The sequence below is a fragment of the Ambystoma mexicanum genome, chromosome 1p (genome assembly GCF_040938575.1).
Source record: "Ambystoma mexicanum isolate Mex_15411 chromosome 1p, UKY_AmexF1_1, whole genome shotgun sequence".
NCBI classification, from domain to species: Eukaryota; Metazoa; Chordata; class Amphibia; order Caudata; family Ambystomatidae; genus Ambystoma; species Ambystoma mexicanum.
This window is the reverse complement of record NC_090921.1, coordinates 103726635-103747341: the sequence shown is the minus strand read 5'-3', so window position 1 is coordinate 103747341 and position 20707 is coordinate 103726635.

Genomic DNA, 20707 nt, shown 5'->3' with positions numbered 1-20707 from the left:
TGGTCCCAGAGGTCCAACGCTTACTCAGCCTGTGCACCAGAGAGTCTCTTGGCAGAATTTCAGACCCTCTTTCAGGACATTGAAGAAGCAGCAGAATGTTATTCCCTATTGGCAGCGACGCAGAGACAAACACATGTTCTCTCCAACCTTGATCTTGTTGGGTAAAGGATTCTGCCGAGGCAGAGGGATCTGCCATGAAGCACTGGCACACTGATGTGGCTCAGAGGTTGTCAGCCCTTCATTTACCCTGTCAGCGTGTCAGGCTCTTTGCAGAGAAGTTGAAGGATAAAGTCCATTGAGTGTTTTCAAAACTGACCTTTCAGCATTTCAGCAGTCATGGGAGAAATCCCTTGCAAACCTGGGGACAGAGCTAGGCCTCTACCTAAGCCCTACCCGGGCCTTGAGGATTTGAAGCCAAGAACCTATCAATGGTCAGGTCATCCAAATGGGGTGGTGGGGGCTCATCCGGGAGCATTTTACAGTATCTGGGAAGGATCCATCTCAGATGCCAGGGTCAAGAACATCATTGGGAAGTTATTTCCTGGAAATCTACTCTCCTGTTCATGATGGCCTTGAGGCCCTCTGAAAAGACAGACATTTCTGGAGGAGCTTCCATTGCTAGCACTGAAGCAAGGCATCTCCATTGTGCTGCCTTCTTGCAGAGGGTTAGGGACATACTCTCCATTTTGTTGGGTCCAGAAGACATCAGAAGCCTTCTGCTTGGTGGTCAGTCTCAAGATCGTGAGCCGATTAACCTCACAATCTCACATCAGGATGGAGATACTGCAGCGGATAAGTGGTCTCCAAGTGGTACAGCAGTCTTCAGGAGGAGACGCTGACTTTGAAGATGCAAAACCTTGGAACTTGTCTCGTTAAACCATAGTGACTCGTATTTCTACATTGCTCCTTCAAGACAGGCAGGGGACGCTGTGTTGAGCGTAAGGGCTCCAACCCCCCCCAATCACCCATAAGACACAGCGGGTCCGCGAAGCAGCCGCAAAGTGGTCTCCAAGTGGAACAGCAGTCTTCAGTCCGCAGACAGCAGCCACAGCCAGGCCCGAGTCCACTTTCTTCACACACAAAGGAAAACCGGCCCACGTGAGTACGATCATTTGTAGAAAACCATCTCGCCTCTGGCAGTTTTATAATAATGGGGTATCTGGAAACTACTGGCTTGGCCCTTTGATCCGGATTACGTGGTAAATTCATATGTGGGCCGGGTTACTGGTCCCTGTTTGGAGTGGAAGAGGTCCTTGTCCATGTAGCTGCGGCGACCGCAGATCGATATGGGCCCTGTGACTTTGCACCTAGAAACTGATGTTATTGAAGCAGCGGACAAACAGGAGATGTTGGGTCACCTGGGAACCCTGAGCTACCAACAGCCGGGGGAGACATCCCCTTCCAAGTGAGCAGGAAGAGTCTTGCCGGGATTAGTCACCAAAGGGCTCCAAGGTGGGAGCCCCTTGAAAGTGTCAGTAGAAATCGGGGCAAGAACAACCTCCTCCCTGAATATTCTGCCAGAGGATCAGGCCCAGGGGGTGAATAACAAGCCAGAGCCTCTCTAGGAGTGGGGGATAGTCGCCCGAGTCATTGCCTGAGAACTCGCAGCCACTGGTGCTGCGGGAACAACAGGCCAGAAGGAGCCAGAAAGAAAAGTGGGGTGGGACCTGCCACCGTCTGTGTTCATGTTTGGCTAAGTTAAAAGCATCAAAAACACGCTAAGAAAGTTATGTCAGACATCACTCAAGGCAGTTTGGCAGCCCATGGGCCTTTTATCATCTGGCCCTGTCAAAACAATGGGGGTCGGGCGGTAAGGGTTACCGGGCACCGGTAAGGAGACTGGTGCTGGTAAACCCTTACCGCCCAATTCCGAGGTCCCTTAGCGGGAACTGCAAAGAACGTATGGTCTGACCACACCTCCTTTACGGGTCCCGCTAAGGGACCAGGGTGCTAATTACGGGCCCGCGAATAGCCCTATGGGGGTTCAAATCGGAATGGGGAATGGTTGGTTGAATAGGGACTTACCGGGTCCGCACAGGTCGGAATGTCCTGGTAAATCCCCATTCAACCAGACCGGTGACGGACCTGGTTTTGGAGGCAGCCATGGCGCAAATAGCGCCAAGGCTACCTCCAAACTCGGAATGAAGCCCAATTTTTCTTTTACAGAGAACACGACGCAACATCGACTGGAATTGTTGAGAAAGTGAACAAGTCTGTCACATCAGCTGAAACACTAATTTCTGCTGCTACCTTTGACCAGGCAAATGGGAAGAAGAGGACGGTTGGTGTCAACCCAGTTTTGCCAGAGGCGTTAGACCATACTTGCGACTCCTCCTTGAGTTTAGTCCCCTCAGAGGTTGAGCAACACACTCCTAGCCCTATTATGAGTGAGGGGGCTGGGGTCGCGCCAAGGAAGTATGCTACTGATGGAAGGAAGGAAGGAAGGACACACTCGGGACCGCAATCCAACCTTGTCTGCCCTCAATGAGTGGGCCAGAGACAGACAACTCTCCCGTAAGAGAGTATATAGGGAACAACCCGGAACCCGCGTGGCAGTTAGCCCTAGCAGAAAGAGGTCTAAACCTGGGTTTAATAGTTAAGTCCAAAGGGGCATGCACAGACTGGCTGCACTGCACTGGGCAGCAGTGTAACGTCAGAGGCAGACAAGGTTTTGAGTAACCATGACAATGTTCCTTTGGACGAGGACCTTTTGATAGACATGGCTGCAGCCCAAGTCGAAGACCTGTCATCAACAAAGCATGCAATTGATGCCGACACTATCTCGGCCCTTTCAATCACAATGGCGCCATTTATGGAACTCTACGAATCACTGGGTGACAATTTAAATGATCAAACTACAGTTCTGGCAATGCTGCACTCTAAGGTTGTATTTGTGGAAGAATTCATAACGGCCCTAAAGGGCAACTTGGACACAAATGCAGCCCAAATCACTGACATCCTTCATAGCATCATAGACCCTATAATGAATGACAAAACTAAGAGGAGGTCGGAATCCATACCGGAAGTAATCCTCATTGAGATGACACACGGTCTAGTGTGCATAGTGGGGTCGTGGAGTAAAGGCCTAGAGAAAGGGACCCACTGTCATTAATCCCCACTAAAGGAGGGGAGTGCCTCAACATAAGGTGTATGGCTACTAATCTTCATGACCAATGGTCTTAGTGGTAAATTGAGGAGGCAGCACTGGAGATCTGGAATCATATGGCCGGGAGGCCAAAAACAACCTAAGTCACGGAATCAGGACGGATGTAGGTGTTGGTACAACATTGGTCCCTATCACAAAGACCCTGGGTAAAGCACAGAAGAAATCTCAGGTTTTCTCCAAACTATCAGACAGGAAACAGGCCCCAATAGAATTGGGGACGTCCCCACAAATTCATAGAAAAGCAATGAAACTCAAGCTAGCTGAAGTTAAGAAACAGGAAAGAAAAGCTGGAAAAAGGAAGGCAATGTTGCGCTCCAGCCCTGGCTCCTATCATCACTGCCTTCATCAACGCCTCTTTCCAATCATCACATGTACCGACCTCCCTAAATGAAGCTTGGGTCAAACCTCTCCTAAAAAAAAACTCTCTAGACCCCTCCATCCCTGGGAACTACCGTCCCATCACCACCGTCCCTTTTCTGTTAAAGATCTTGGACAAAGCAGCCTATCTGCAGGTTCAAAAGTTTATTGAAGACAACCACCTCCTTGGCCTACGCCAGTCGGGCTTCCGCCCTCGACATGGTACCGAGACGGCACTACTTGACCTAAAAAATCAAATAGATGACCTAAGAGATGCGGACAAACCAGCTCTCCTCCTGCTCCTTGACCTCTCTGCGGCCTTCGATCTGGTCGAACACAAAACGCTATGCCACCATCTCACAAACTCAGCCCACTTCTCCACCAAAGCATGCGATTGGATCTCCTCGTTCCTTCAAGAGAGGGTAATGAAGGTCTTCTCTGACTCCGCTAACGCTACGCCCAGCTCCATCAAATGCGGAGTGCCACAGGGCTCCTGCATAGCCCCCACACTCTACAATCTCTTCACGAGGCCTCTCTTCAGGATTCTGGACTCCTTGGGCATCTCATATACAAACTATGCAGACGACACACGGTCCTCATCCCCCTGTCAGGTGACTACACCACAGACCTGGACACACTCAACAGGATCTATGCCACCATCCAATCGTGGATGGCTGAGAACTGGCTCTGTCTAAACAGTGATAAGACCGAACTACTGCTTGTCGGCTCCCCATCTACACTGGGCAAACTTGACGCCAACTATCAATCTTTCACCGTGGATAATGTTCCCATCAGAGTCTCCCAAACCATCAAAACATTAGGTGTATATCTAGAACCCAGCCTCACCATGGACAGACAGGTCAATGCTGTCGCCTCCTCCGCAGCATATCACTCCAAACTCATCAATGCCATCAGGCCCTTCCTATCTCAGCAAAACTGCATCTCAATTGCCAGAGCCATTATCGGCTCCAGACTGGACTACTGTAATGCGTTGTTCATTGGAACCTCCCAAAAAAACCTCACCAAACTCCAGATTGCGCAAAATAATGCCTTAAGAGCTGCTAGGGGCACCTCACGCAAGGAACACATCTCAGGGATCAGGAGGCAGGTGCACTAGCTCCCCATCAAGGAAAGGGTAGTCATTCTAGGTCTGCACCTCCACTATATCACCTAGCACACTCTCTGTTATGCCTCGTGCTACCTAGAAACGTATATGAGTAACTAACTGTAACTTTCACTGTATACCCGCTGTAACTATGTCATTGGACTGTATATCGTATGTAACCCTGTAACTGAATCTACCTAAGTATACCTTCTGAGGCCGCTTACTGTAACCCTCAAGCAAGCCTTCTTTAAATCTCCTTATAGCACCTCGTTGCCTCTGGGCTGTAGTGCGCTCTACAAATACGAAAATAAAATAAATGTTGGATAACGATAAAGATAACTTGTGCTTGGGGAAAACGCAATTAGTACGAAACTTAATGTCCCCGACACAAAGTGTCGAAGTCACAGAGGTTGACATCTCTCAAAGAAAAGTTTATGAATCCCCTTAACGGCCCTGCCCCCTCAATGACCACTCAGAGCAGGAGGACAAATATTGGAGGCCTATGAGGATGAGGAGAACGAGGATTAAACTAACCTTTCCACATACTCTTATACAGCTGAGGAGGACTTCGAAGACGTGCCCACTATGGAGAGGGACTTGCCCCCATTGAATGGGTTTAATAAAAGTGGAGCTCCTGACCACCAAATTCAGCAATCACAACATCTTAAAGTTAACCTGCTATAAATGGATCACACTTGAGCTTGAACGTATGCGTTTTAACATCGGAATAACTACAGGGAACTAAGTACTGACTAAGAACTAATTTCCACTCTAACTAGTTGTACTCTAGTACTGCCTGCCTCTTAGATTGTAAATTCTTGTGCATGCGTGCATACTTGATGTAAATAACTCTGTCCTTTCTGTGAAATCTTGACTTCTTGTATATTGTATATTGTAATATCTTTTGTGAAATCTGATTACTTGTATATTGTTTTTGTACACTATGTAACCTTGTAAGCCTTGCATAATTCTGCAGCGCCCTGTTACTCCCGGGTCTGGTGTGCTCTATAAATCCAATAAACAAACATACAAACAAACAAACAGGGCGAGCCAGTTTAAAAATACAGCCAGAGGACATTAATACCAAGACAAAAACTCTAAAGGGAAATATAGATAACAGAGTGAACAACGCTATGGGACCCAACCTCGACTATACCATTAGCCTGAGGGCTTATGTCAAAAAAAAGATCTAGTGCTCTGAAGCCAGCACTTGTTAATTGCTTCGACACTGAAGTGGCCTCCAGGAAACCAGCCCTTAACAAAAAAGTAAGACTGCACAGGAAAAAGGGCCCGACCAAGACCGATAAAAGCCTGAAAAAGACGAAACAGCAGTATGAAAACTGGACCTCGAACCAAGAGACGCAGAAAAGATGTTAAAAATAATCTCATCAAAAAACACAGCCGAAAAGTGGAAGGTATTTAATGAAATGAATAACCCACAATACTCTTTACTTACTTGTATGGGAAGATCATTTCAAGCTTCTATTTGCATCAACAGGCAAAGAGGCGATTACAGCAGACAAAGAGCCATTGTTGCCCTGGACACTCTCCGCAGATAAAGAAGAAATTTTGTCTCTAATTAGTGCCGCTAGTAAATCCAGGGCCGCTGGCCCAGACGGCATAACTAACCAGATGCTTAAAAGTCACCCGGAAGAACGGGCTGTATTTATGTTGGAATTGTTCGATCAGATTAAAAAGACCAAGAAAATTCCAGCATCATGGACCAGACCGATTATAGTACCAGTATTTAAGAAGCGTGAAAGGTCTGACAGACCCTGTCAACTACAGGGCTATTGCCCTTCTCAATGTTATTTGCAAGATCTTCGCAGCCTTGATTTTGAAAGCATTATTGAGATGGAGTATGCACTCAAGTCATTACAACCGCTGGCAGACCAGTTTTGTAAAAGGAATCGGAACTGCTCTCAATCGTTTCCTCATCAACGTACTAAAGACAAGGGCCAATGCAAACAGGCTCACTAAAATATACTTGTCCTTGATCGATCCGACCCAGGCCTTTGATACAGTTGATAGAGCTATCCTGTGGTTAAAGTTAAGGTCCTGGGATTGACCGAAAGACATTCTTTAACCTATAAATGCCCTACACACAGGCACATCTCTGTGGGTCAGACTAGACAGATCGGGAAATCTATCTGAGCCAATTCTAACTGAGAAGGGTCTAAAGCAAGGTTGCCCTCTGGCCCCGGCTGTATTTCACCCATTCATTTCAGACATCGAGAAAGGATATACCAGCATCAGATGCTTTCCAGCGAGATTAGCAGATGGACGTTTAAGCAGATTGTTGTACGCCGATGACCTGGTGTTGCTAGAGCAGACCCAGGTAGGTCTTCAGCGAAAACTGAACTCGTTGGAAATTTTTGTTGAATCCAACGGTTTGAAAATCAACGTCAAAACGTGCAGAATTCTCACTCTGTGTGGCACCTCTGGAAGGAGAGTTAAGGGAAACATGTTGTACTTAAAGGGAGAAAAGATCACAGAGGTAGTTTCTTTGACCTACCTTGGAATGTGTCTGCGTAACAGCGTGAATGATGTCCATCAAGAAAACATCTTACGCAGCAAATTTTCACTGCTTCCAGCAATAGACTTTTACTGTAGGAAGGTCATGCCAATACTGACTTGTGGCACTCAGGCTTCTTTTTCCTCATCTTTTTGAAGTGTGGCCTAAATTGGAAGGAGTGTTCTGGAGGCGTGTCTTATCCTTGCCAAGCTGTACGCCCATTCAGGTTATAAGAATGGAGTTGGGTCTCACCTCAATTATGCTCTAGCAGTGTGGAAGTCACTGGCTTTCTATCGTAAGTGCATTACCCCGACCGACGCAGGTGGATTTGTTGTTTTGAAGAAAGCACTCACAGAGAATTTAGAACAGTCACTTGTGGAGTGGAGGACAACCTGCTGTTCAATTTGGGCCAATTTAAATTTATAGATGCAAGAGCTACTGATTAATCCAATATTAGTGAAGCGCAAACTGCTCGAGGACGATTGGATTGCCACACTGGATTCCAGAGCTAAGTGCAAAGGTTATATGGCAAGAGTATTTCAGAAATTAGGGCTCGGGGCACAGTTCCGATTTATGTATCCAAATTTCCGAGCATCTACATGTGCAGCCATTTCATGCGTTTCCGATTCAATCTTTGTCCATCAAAGGAAGTGACGGAAGTAAGGATGTCTTTTGCGATCCGAGACTTTACCTGCAGACTATGCCGCCGCGATAAAGAATCACTGCATCTTTTAGTTCTAGTATGCCCAGTTTTAAGAGACATCAAAACATGGTCCATGCGAACATTTTTCAATGAAACTAGAACTTTGGGTTGTCGGGGGGAAATTCTCCCGGGGTCGGCTGGGCCGTCCGCGGACCTCCGGGCAGGGAGGTCCCAACTCCTCCCGTATATCCCAAAAGAGATAGAGTATGAGACACACGCAAGAAGCAAGGTGATTCTGCTGTTTATTAAACAAAACGGCAGGGATGAGTCAAGGATCGTACGCGTCCGTCCTGACACTCTCTCAACATCGTGGGGCTCGCAGGCCCTTTTTACCTTAGTATGACGCGCTACTTGCGTCACCTGAGAAAGTTAGCAAAAAACCTATCGCCACTCTGGATTGGTTCCCCGAGTGGTAGGGTTAGTATAGCATACGTATAGAGAACGTTGTTAGTGGTTAAGGGTCAGTCAGGTGGTATACTTGGGTTGTCCCTTCAGTTTGATACATAAAAATTGTTATATGAAGACCCCTGAGGATTGGTCAATGTTAATGGCGTCAGTGATAAGGGCCCCATGTTCTGATTGGTCCACCCGCGAGCCCCCCAGTCTGGGACCATCGCTGTTCCCAGCTCGCGGTGCACCTGTCATTTGCAACAATGTTTCACTATGGGTATGTGCAGACAATGTGAGGATTTATTCATAAGCAGGAAGGCCGACTACTCCCACCGCTGCAGATGTCCATTGAGTCGCTTAATTGTATCTGCCTGTGTCTTGAGACGGGGGATCCAGGCGCCTTCTTCCTCCTGGGCTTGGCTCCCTATCAGGTTCGGCTTGGTCACGTGAGGTGGGACCGTGGTTGAGGCAGAATTCTGCACAATTAATATTACATTTCTCACTGTGTGCCTGGCTTATCTTGCAGGTGCGACCTTGGCATCGGCTTGCGGTATGAGAGTTTGCAACGTTGTGCCCTTGACTGTCTGCTTTCGCTGGGCTCATTCTGCAGGGTCAGCAACCGAACTCTTGCTCATTCAATGTTCATGGAAGCTTTTGCTTGCGGCCTACTTGGGCCTGGTGCATAGGTGGAACCGTTTGATGCAGAGCGCTTTAGGTTATGGTACCTTATTGCTCTATCCCCAGTATCGTGTCTTCGTTATATTTCTCATTATGATACGTGGGTTTAGAAGAAGCGTGAGCAAGCCTTTTTAGATGAGTTCATTGTGCGTCTTGCGTTTCTGCATTTTGAAAAGCCTATGTGGAAAATAATAAAGATGCACGTCCGTGGGTGTGTCGGTCGCCTAAGTCATAGCACTGAGTATGTTCTTCGTGTGGATTGGTGTGGGAGTGTCCGGTGTGTATGTTTGCACGGGTGTGCTGACCGTTGGCTAGGTCGTCATGGCATCTCTAACGATGTGTTGATTTGGTGCTGGATGGTTCAGTCGAGTCCATCCATGCCGCAGGTGTCGGAATGTGCGGGGCAGGCTGGTGGGCAGGCGGGTGGGCACGCGAGTGGGCACATCCGTATGTTCCTGTACCAGGGTATTTGGTCGTCTGGTAGATGGGCAAACTCCTCTCGTGGCGGGTGTCTGGGCCGTGATCCTCTAGGCCAGGGTTGAGAGGGGATTGGTGGGAGCCTTTTGTTCACTTTTCCCACTTCAGTCCCCCCTCTGGTCGACTTGTCGACCACAAACATATCCTTTTCCTTATCTCCTCTCACTCTCCATATTTTAGTTACTCCTCCCAAATGCCCATAGTGGTTAACATGGTCTTCAAATGACCAGTACATATATACACAGGTTCCTCCAGGTGTGCAGTATACCCATTTCCCTATGTAGCTCCTTGGGTTTTCGAGCTTCACTGATGGTGGGTCCAGGTGGTTGGTGATGATCTGGTTGCGCAACCTCTCTCTCTCTTTTATTATTGTGCCTGTGTGTTGGCCATCATCTGTTGGCATCAAGGGGTGCATACCGACCATTTCAATCATCTCATCTGTGGTGCGTGCCTTCCGGACCTTCCAAAATCTTATTATGATAAGTGCAGCTCCAGCCAAAATAATGCATCCAACTATAATCTTCAGTCCATCTGACAGCCAAGATGGCATCCTTGACCATAGCGTCGAAAACCAGCTCTCATCCTTTTTCACACCTTTACTTTCATCCATCATTTTGGAGTGCATCTGGGCCAATTGTGATACTGCTTCTGTCAGTGTACCATTGTGAGCATCGTTAGCAGGAATGAATGTGCAGCATGATTGTCCTATCTTTGCACAAACTCCTCCTTCCATTGCTGTGAGGAGGTCCAGTACATATCTGTTCTGTAGTGCTACCATCCTCACTGCTCGCAATTCCTCTTTTATTGCGTTGAATCCATTTACTGTAGAGTTAATTGTCATCATTAGTTCCCAAATAGTTATCTGGAGCCATTTTGCGTTTGCGTAAGCCTGTAGTCCCGGATGTATTATTGAGGAGAAGAACATTGCTGCTCTGCTGAATAGTCTATGTTCTGGCGAAATTTAAGTGAGTGCTGTTTCCGACCTTCCCCACAGGTAATTTCCTGTCAGAGGTTCTCCTTGTCTTTTCTTTCTATTCAGGACAGTGTTGTTGCCGGTGTTTCGGTTCTCTGGCCCCTTCTGAAGCTGTGCAGATCTCTTCTTCCTCTTGTTTCCTTCATCCATTTTGGGGAAGTTCGCCACATTCACATGTTTCTGGGGCACCACTAGTGATAGTACATTAACGTGTACCATTGTGCATACACCATTCCACAGAGGGGGCAGTGTGTGGTATGCCTTGTCTCCACAGGCCCAGATATGGTCCATTACTACTGCTGTTCCTGCTCCCCCCTCAGGTAGCTCTGTCACGCTTGCACAGTTGGTGTTGTATCCTACGTCCACTTCTCCTTTGTGTTGGTAGCATACCTTAGGTGCAGTCATTGGCAGTATTGTTATTGGGTCTTCATCCTTCTCTATCCACGTTAGCATGGGTACGTACTTGACCCAAGTCATCCAACATCTGTTGTTGTGTTCAGCAATAGTTGTAGTATCCTCTCTCATTACCATGTTGCTGCCAACCACTCCTGTGTCCCATTTGTCACCCAGGTACACCTTCCCTGTTATTATTATCAGTGGTCTTTCCCAACATCCTTGTTTACCAGGAACTTCAGTGGCGTACCAATCACATGGTAGGTACTGTAGTGTAACTTTCTTTGTTTCTCCTTTTTCAGGGCCACTTGTTATGTATCTGAATGCTTCAGCATGTAAACTGGCCTTGTGGTAACTCAAATAACTCTTAAGGAAGTTATTTTCGTACGGGTATGTGTCTCGTGTTTTCCATACCAGGTGCACCGTGTTCCCTTGAAATCTCCCTTTCGTTTGGAACAGTGCCAGGTATATTATACACCGTGCTGTTTTTTCATCTATTTCCGTGGCAACGAAAGTTCGGGAAGCACTCATGGCGTATGGGATCAATGAGCAGACGTAGCAGCTGTCTTCTGTTGTTTGTTTACCTATTTGGGTCATGTGTTGGTACCACATGTTGTTTGAGACGTGTGCTGAATTTTGTATGTAGTTGTCAATATCTTTATTGTCTGAGTATGTGCTGCGTTTAACTCTATTTCCCTTGTGTGGAATTTTGCTAGTACCACCTGACGTAACACCTGCTGCAGCTGGGGGTGGGGGTATATTAGGTTTGGGTACAGCAAAAATATTGATAGCATAACTGTTCCGCCATACAGAGGCAGCCACGAACCCGGTGATCATCAAAATCCCTATCATCTTTATTACAGAGGCTAGTCTCACCAGCATTTTGCTCTTACCTTGCTGCAGTCCGGCAGCTAATTCTTGCGACGTTAAAGTTGCCCGCCTGAAAATTCTCAATATGCTTGTTATTAGTGTTAGTTGTTGTTTTCAAGCTCTCCCTATCAAGTAGTCGTTCAGTGCCCAGGCGAAGAGCTGTTCCCACGCCAATCTAAGCGATCTATCTCTTAGCACAGGCAAGTATGGGCGGAGGTGGGGCATTGATTGTTCTATGGCCAAGAGAAGTGCTGTGTAGTAGACACGTACCCTCCTCTTTTACGGGTACTTTGGCCTTTTTATGTAATAGACAAACTGGTGCGATAATTCTTCAGGGTAGTTATTGTCTGAGGGTATCATCTACTCCTCCTGGGCAGTGAACTTTGTTAGTTATCTGTTTTCTTAGCAGTACAATAATACACCGTACCTGCATGTGCGAGAGAAAAAAGAGAGCACATTCAAGTGTTTACATGTGTATGTGCAAAACAATGTCCTTCAGTTGGGTTATTGCTGCAGTGGGTAGGGGATCGATAGGCAGAGGGTTTGGGGCTCAACTGGTAGAGGTTTCTTTACTCTTTGATCGTGTGACCATGGGGTGGGCGGTATGGTAATTACCCGTTTCTATTTCAGTAGTTGTCTCTGGGGAATCAGGGGAGTGGCAGGGTATGGGGACACTTTGGCCGTTAGCTGTGGTAGAAGTCCCTTCCTCCGTTGGCGACGCTGTTGCTGTTCTTCCAAAGGCCCTGTCGGTGACGCTAGGGCAGGTCTGGAGTTTGCAGATCTTTACGTCGTGTAGGTGATTCCAGGCACGTTTGTCCTGTAGCTTTACTGCTCTTGTTGATACTTCCTCTACCAGGTGGGGGCCAGTGAAGCGTGGGCTGTTCCACTTTCTGTTGAAATTGCGGAGTAGTACGTGGCCACCTTTAGCAATTTTGCACAGTTTTCCCTTTTCCAATTCTTCATCCGCGTCTTCTCGTTGATCACTTCTAGACCCGCCCCGCGTGCGCTCGAGCTGTTGAGACACAAACACTACACTAGTAATCAAAGAAGACACATATTGGTACATTTCATCACCAAGGACAGTTGCAGTACTCTCATGGTCGGTGAATGCTCTTGATGTTGGCGTCAGAGGAAGGCGCATTTGACGTCCGGTCACCACCTCGTGAGGGGTGAGGTGGTGGTCGGAGCCTGGTCTATTCCTTAGATCAAATAGGGCTAGCGGAAGGCAATACAGCCAACTCTTCTTTGTTGTTTGCTGTATTTTTGCAATTACCTCCTTTAATAGGCCAATCAGGCGTTCGCATACACCGTTGGCCTGCGGGTGATATGCAAATGCAAATTTATGCTTGATGTTCAGTAAGGATGTGATATGCTGGAACATTTCATTGGCGAAATGCGGACCATTGTCTGACCGCAGTATTTCGCACACTCCCCACCTGGGGAAGACCTCCCTCACTAGGAATTTAGCTGCTCGGAATGCATCTGGGTGTGAGCAGGGCCCTGCCTCAATCCACCTCGAGAATGGGCATACAACTACAATCATATACCTATTTCCTTGACATACGTTGATCATATCAACATAGTCAATATGGATGTGTCGGAAGGGTCCCTCTGGCCGGGGTATAGTACCTTTTATCACCTTCAGCGTGTGACCGGCCGTGAACTGCTGACATGTGAGACAATTGCTGATAAAATTTGACACATGGGAATTTAACTCGGGGCAGAACCAATCTTCCCTAATTCGTGCTGCAATGACTTCCTTGCCTGTGTGGGCTGGGTGGTGTAGTTGGCTCAGGGCGGTGTTCAATAGTGCCAGTGGCATTACCATCTTTCCAGTGCTACCCTGGCGCCATAGTGCGTCAGTTGGTGACATTGTACATCCTCTTTTTACCCATATTTCTTTTTCTGCCATTGGTGCAGCCGCTTGTAGCTCCATTATCTGTGTGGCTGGGAGATGGGCGTACCCTTCTCTTATTAACATCTCCTTAGCTATTCCCTCCCTCTCCCTCTCTCTGACTCTGGGGGTTCCATATCTCGCCAAAATATGCAGCATACTTCGCGTGTGCGTCTGCTGCTGCATTCCCTTTTGAAATATGGTCTTCTCCATTAGTGTGTGCGGTGCATTTGACCAAGGCTAATTCTTGGGGGTCATTTATTACTTCAATTAGTTCAGCCAATAAGAGGGCATGTTGCACTGGAGTGCCGTCAGCTCTCCTAAACCCTCTTCTCCTCCATTTGGACAACCCTGAGTGGACAGTAGACGTGACATATGCACTGTCGGAATATATGGTCACTCGTTTGTCAAAGCTTTCCTTCAATGCCAAGATCAGTGCAACTAATTCCGCTGCTTGGGCAGAGTAATGCTGTGGTAATTGTACGCATTTCATCGCCACACACACCGGTACCTCCGTCATTTTTACCACTGCTGCCCCAGTTCTCCTGATCCCGTCACTTTGGTCAATTGTTGATGACCCATCAATGAACAAGAGCTCACCTCTGTCTAGTGCGTTCTCTTCAACCCTTCTAGTACATGAATACATTTCAGTAGTCTTTGTACAATCGTGTGCATAGTCTCCTTCCTCAATTGCTTTTGCTATAAACCTTGCAGGGTTGACCGTGCTGCATCTAACAATTGATAGTTCAGCTCTAGATAATATTATCTCATAACCTGACGCCCTCTGCGTGGTTAGTGTGGACTTAGGCTTGTTCAATATTGCAAATAGTGCATGTTCCACAAATAGTGTGGTTGGGCACCCCATGGTGATTGCTGATGCTTTCTCTACCGCAAAGGCAGCTGCGGCGAGACCTTGTTCACAAGGGAAATGACCTAACATCACAGGATCCAAGTGGCCGCTGTAAAACGCTACTGGTTTGTAGCCCATGCTTGTTTTTTGAGCCAACACTGCTTTCATTACTGCTGAGTCGCAATGTGAAAATATAAAGAATTGTCGTTCATAATCTGGGGTGGCCAGTACCGGAGCGGTTGATATTGCATCTTTCAGTTCATCAAAAGCCTCTTTCATTTCCATTGTCCACCCCAACTTTTTCTCCCCTTTGTTAGCTTCTTTTAACCCCTCAAGTAGGGGTCCTATGTATGAGCTGTAATCAAATACCCATGCTCTGCAGTAGTTGCACAGGCCTAGGAACTGCTGTAATTCTCTCACTGTTTGTGGCAATGGCATTTTTGAAATGACCTGTGCTCTTTGTGGTGCAATCTTTCTTCCATATTGGGATATGAGCTGGCCAATGTAAAGTACCTGTTCCTGACAGTATTGTAACTTTTTCTTGTCTACCTTGTAACCTTTTTCAGCCAATATTGTCAGCATCTTTAATTAGTCCTCTCTGCATCTACTTTGGTTTGTGCTGCAAATTATTATGTCGTCCACATACTGCAACACTGTGCTTTCTACTTCAATGTTACCCAAATCCATCTGTATTACTCTGTTGAATATTGAGGGTGACTCGTAATACCCTTGTGGCAATCTGGTGTGTTTCCACTTTGTGTTTCTGTAAGTGAAGCTTGTCAGATCTTGTGAGTCTGGGTGCAGTGGTATTGAGAAAAAGGCATTTTTAAGGTCGATCACTGTAAACCGTGATGCCTCTGCTGGAATGCCGCACAATATTGTGGCCGGGTTTGCTGCTATGGGGTATTCTGCTTCCACTATGTTGTTCAAAGGCCTGAGGTCCTGTATGAAGCGCCAAGACCAACCTTTAGCCTTGCGCACTGGGTATACAGCTGTGTTGCATGGAGATTCTGATGGGACCAATATGCCATTATTTATAAGGGCCGTTATTGTTTCATATATGCCCTCATCTGCCTCTTTTGATAGTGGGTACTGTTTCACTCTGGGGAGTATTGCACCCTTTTTCAATTATATTCTTACTCCCCCTACGCTTTTTATACACCCCACGTCATAGGGGCTAGTAGTCCATAATGATGTGGGTACTTTTGCCATATCCTCCTCAAAAAAGGGAACTGGGGTGGACGTGGGTGCCTCAAGTGCCATTGCAATTTTCTGTGCCACTTGTCTGTACGTCACCCTTAGCCATATTTCCACACTCATCATAAATACCATTTCACCTTCTTCCTTTTCTCCTGAGAAGAGCTCCTCATCTGACACCTGGGTGAGTCTACATCCCTCTGCTAGTGCTATCACTGCCCTCCATGCTCTTCTTTCTCTGTCTTGGGCATGTACTGCAATGTAATCAGCGGTTGCTATAATGCTCTCTATGTCCACTGAAATCACCTTTCCTTCTGGTTCATTGGCTGGTGTTTCTGGTCTAAACAAATAGGCTGCTGGCCTCCTCCAGATCTTTCCTTCTATCCCTGGCATCCATGCAAATGCCATGTCTGTCCCGTACTGGAACAGTTCACCATCTACTGGCTCAGCCCTAATCACTGTCTGTCCGCAGTATGCTTGCATAATCTGTCGTGCAGTGAGCATGTTAATTCCTGGAGTGGAGCAAATTATGCCATCCTCCGTAAAGGAGATCGTCATATTCAACCTGCTCATTATGTCTCTCCCCAGTATATTGACTGGTGAGGCCCTAGAATATAAAAGTGGGACTGACATGTCATAATCCCCTATTGATAAGGGAATGTTATGAGTAAAGGGAACCAACCTCCTAGCCCCAGAGAATCCTTGGGTGTTCATGGCTTCACCTGACATCTTAAATTTACCTTCCCTTATGCAGGACCGGGTCGCCCCGGTGTCAACAAGGAATGATAATTTTTTGTCACCTATCGTTACCTCTATGCGTGGTTCCTCCGCACTATTGGGTGTTACCGACAGGATGGGACACACCAAGGCCGTCTGTGGGCTGTCCTATTGAGGGTATAATGATTGACCACTTCCTGTGTAAGGGTTGTGTCCCAGGACCGTCACCCTACCCAGTTGTGTTTGCTGTAGTTGGGTATTGGTAGAGGTTATGTTATGGTCGTGGACTTGTGCAGGTTGCTGTACTTGCTGTGCTTGGGGTTGTTGTGTTATCGCTACCTGTTGTTGAGGCGGTGGATATGTCCGTGGCTGTTGTTGTGTTACTAGTTGTTGCTGTCCATTTCCCTGTTGCAATGTCTGCTGTTGCTGGATGCCCTGCTGTTCCTGTGTGAGCTCTTGTTGTCCCTGTTCACTCCACGATGGTGTGCCTGGTCTCACTCTACACGTGCGTGACATGTGTCCTACTAATCCACAAATCCAACACACCAGTGGTTCCCTGCTCTGCCATGGAAAGCTTCCTGTGATGTCCAGGTATACTGGGTGCCCGGTGGGGTAGGAATTTCTAAGTCCCCCCACCTGTTGTTGTGTGTTATATCCGTATCCTCTCCCTCTCATTATTCCTCCCCTTCCCCTGTTGTAATTATAATACCCAGCTGCTGGCGTTGAGTATCCTCCTCCCATGTTAGTCGTGTATGGTTGGAGTGGCGGCATCTGTTGTGTTACAGTCTGCGATGATTGTATTTGGGAGGGGTCTTGTGCAGCCACTACTTGTGTGGGGCTTTGAGTCATTGTGGTAGGTGTAGTTATTAGTGCGCCTTCCATCGTGTATTTAGTACGTTTTTTCTGTACTAGTTTAGCCTCTTCCGTTTTCCTGTCCTCTTCCTTTTTTTTCATTTTTTCTTGCCATGTCCTGCAATGATGTACTATAGTCAGTTGTATTTCTGGCCATGCTTTTGCTTCCATCCCCACTACTTTCTTCAGTTGTTTCTGGACTGCTTCTCGGAGCCCCTGTACTAGTATATGATAGAATATTGCTGGTGTTTTGTCCCATTGTTCTCTAGTTTCCATACGCCACTTCTCTTGAATTTCCTGGATATAATCAACAGGATCTTTGTTCTCACGCATCTTGCGCGAGGTAATTGCTCCTATGTCTGATGTGTCTGGATACTGTACCCTCAGTGCCTGCCATAATGCATGTCTGCAGTTTGCGAATGGTGCCCCATCGTGTGATGTGTTTGTTATTGTGACCCCGGGGAAGCCCGCTCTCTTCCAGATGTCATCCGCTGCATCCCCTAATATTGATATTAGAAGGCCCTTTACATCTCCCACTGCCAATTTCTGTCCTGCGGTGTGTTTTTCCATTTCATATATCCATTTACCCGCACCTCCACTTAATGATGGGAGTCTGCACTTTATATTTTCCTTGTCTGCATGCTTCCAAGGGACGTATTGTGGTCTAACCCCTCCCCTCTCTAGAAGAGGCATTAAGTTGTGTCTCGTTTGACGCCCTGGGTTCCACAAAATCGAGTCCGCACACCCCTCCTCTTCTTCCGTCTCTTCTACATCATCAATTTCGTCCATATTTCTCCTGGTCTTGACTCTTTCTCCTCCACCACTTCCCCTTCTTTCATCATTTCCTTTATTTATTGTGGGCGTGTGTATTCGTTCTCCCTGCCTGCGTCCAGGGAGGTCTCTAAGCCTTCCTGCATAGGGTGTCAGTTCGTTTGTGAAGGGCGCGAGTTTAGATGGGCATGTTGCACGTAATGAGCGTGAGGTGGTGGAGCATGTAGGACGGGACGGTGACGGCGTGGCTTCACGTGTCTGCCTTTCCGCTATTCCTTGCTCTTCCTCCTCACTTCTCTGCAGTTCTTCCTCTCTCCTGCAGATCCATGGTGAGTCTCTATTTGTCCGGGTGGTGTATAGTTTATCTAGGCTTTCCCTTTCACTATTTCTTCCTTCCTTCTCCATTCCTTCTTCTTCCTCACTACAAAAGTCATTCATAAATGGCAACCCCCAAACTGTCTTTTTCCCCCCAATCGTTACTGTTCTTAAGTCTATTAGGTCCGTTCCTCCCTTTTCTTCTTTACTAATCGCTCCCCTTTGTGCCGATGTTGTTGCTACTTCTGTACCTCTATATACAGGCCTCCTTACTTCACTCTCCCCCTCCTATCTTCTCTTTCCCCTTCATTTCTCTCTGCTATTTCTCTATCAATTTCCTCTCTTTTCTTTTTTAATTCTTCCATTACTTCACTACTCATTTTTTCCAATATCTTTTCATCTTCTTTCTTCCTTTCCCGTGCTCTCTCTCTTTCCCCCCTCTCGAGCTGCTTGATCAGTGCATTCTGCTCATCCCTTAATTCTGCTAATCGTTCCTCCAAAGTCTCTTTCTTTTGTCTTAACAGCTCTTCCCCCTTTCTTTTCCCCTCTTCCCCTTTCATTTCACTCTCCCTGGTATTATCCTCGTCCATTTTCCTTACCACCTCCTTCTCTTCTCCTGTTAATGAACCTCGTAATTTTAATAGTATCCGCGCAGCTACCCACTCATCATTTCCTACGTCCGTAGTCTGCTCTTCTTCAGTCCTCCCCTCCCCTGCTAGCATCTTCCTATGAGCTGATCCCATTGTACTAGTCTGCCCCCCTCCCGTGTGGCCACCTGTAGCTGTATATGGAGGCGGGCTGTATGCCGGGTTCGAGTACCCCTCAGCCGCCCTTAATTGTTCTCTTGCTATTTCTCCTAGTTCTCTTAAAGGATACAACCCCCCTCCCTCTGTTTTCACTACCTTCGCTAGGGGTATATCGTCGCTCTGCTCCTTTTTTATTCCATTTTCGTTTGAGTTGTCACTCTTTTCTCCTCCCTCTTGTCCGTTCCCCGTGTTCTGTGTGCCTTCACTCTCTTTTTCCCCATTCTCTCCCTCCTCTTTAATCTCCTTATCTCCCGTTGTTTCCCCTACAATGAACATTCCGTTTGGTCCTGGTCGGGACCCTTGGAACATCCTCCATAAGTTAGTTGAACACCTCCACGTGGTGTGTCAACTTCTTCCCCTTGTATGTATTATGCAGGTGGTTTAATAGTGAGTGTTGGGTATATGGGTCGAAGCTACCATTAGGCGGCCATGGTGTCGTCATTTTGTTGTCCGTCCCCTGTGTCCATTCTATGCTATACTTGATCAGTCTCTCCCTATGGGGTGACAGTGTTTTACATATGTGTTGCAGCGGGGTAGTGAGGGTGTTCCCCCACCCCCCCGATCCTGCCCCGTATGACATAGTAGCGCTCCACTTGTTATCCTTCCCCTATTTGGTAGCGGTTATCTTACTAGCAGTTTACAATATACAGCCTAATATCTTTACCTGGCCCCGTAAGTTTGGGGACTTGTGATAGTCGGCTAATGAAAAATTAGTAAAATATAGCATTTACATTTGTATATTCTTTTCTTTCGTTTCTTCCTTTATACAACACCCTTACGGCCCCCTGCGGCCGAGGCGCACGTAGCCCCCTGCAGCTGCGTGCCCCTTGTGACGTTCTTATTCTGCCGTCCTACTTTCATTTGCTCCTCCTCCCTCTTCTACACTTGCCGTGGCCAGCGTTCTCCGTGCGCAGCCATGTCCCCCTTTTCGCCTTCCCCCGATCAACTCATTACCGTTTACCTCCGTTTCCACGCCCTTAACACAGCTCTCCTCTCCGCCACTCAAAAATAAAGATGCCTGGTTCTCGAGATGTCCTATGAAAGCCCTGCTGGTGACGTCACCGATCTCTTCAAACCACTGGTAAGTTCTTCATATATTCTTTGAGTCCAAAATACACTTACAATCTACCCCCGTTAACCCCACAGCTGTCTTCCTGTCACTCCTGGAACAAGGTAATCAATAATATAATCGGACTGCGCACGCTGCGTCGCCTCGCGTGTGATACGCCCCTCGACAGGAGGGCTTAACCAGCCAATTATCTTCCGTATTGGGCAACTAGCTAGCTACCGCCTACAGGGAAACGTCATCTATCTATCGAGTTTCCTGCTCGATCAATAGGGATCCTCATCTACTCATTGATCAATAATTGCCAAATCGTAGGAAACCACGCACACACACACACACACCATTACACATGGTCACGACCTAGGCCAATCAGTTTCTATGAGCGGCCGCACGTGATGTTTTCGTGCTCCGCCCCCTTCTCTCCCGTAACGTAGCGGACTGCTCTCGCACTCGTCCGGCTACCATTCATTTCATTGCCAACACTAAATTATCAAACCTTCGCCGCGCACCTGTGCAATACCTCCCGTATTCAATTCCTCCCCCCTCCCTCACAATTTCACATTGCTTGTTGGGCGTGGCATACTCACCAAGTTCTCTTGATGCGGGGCCGCT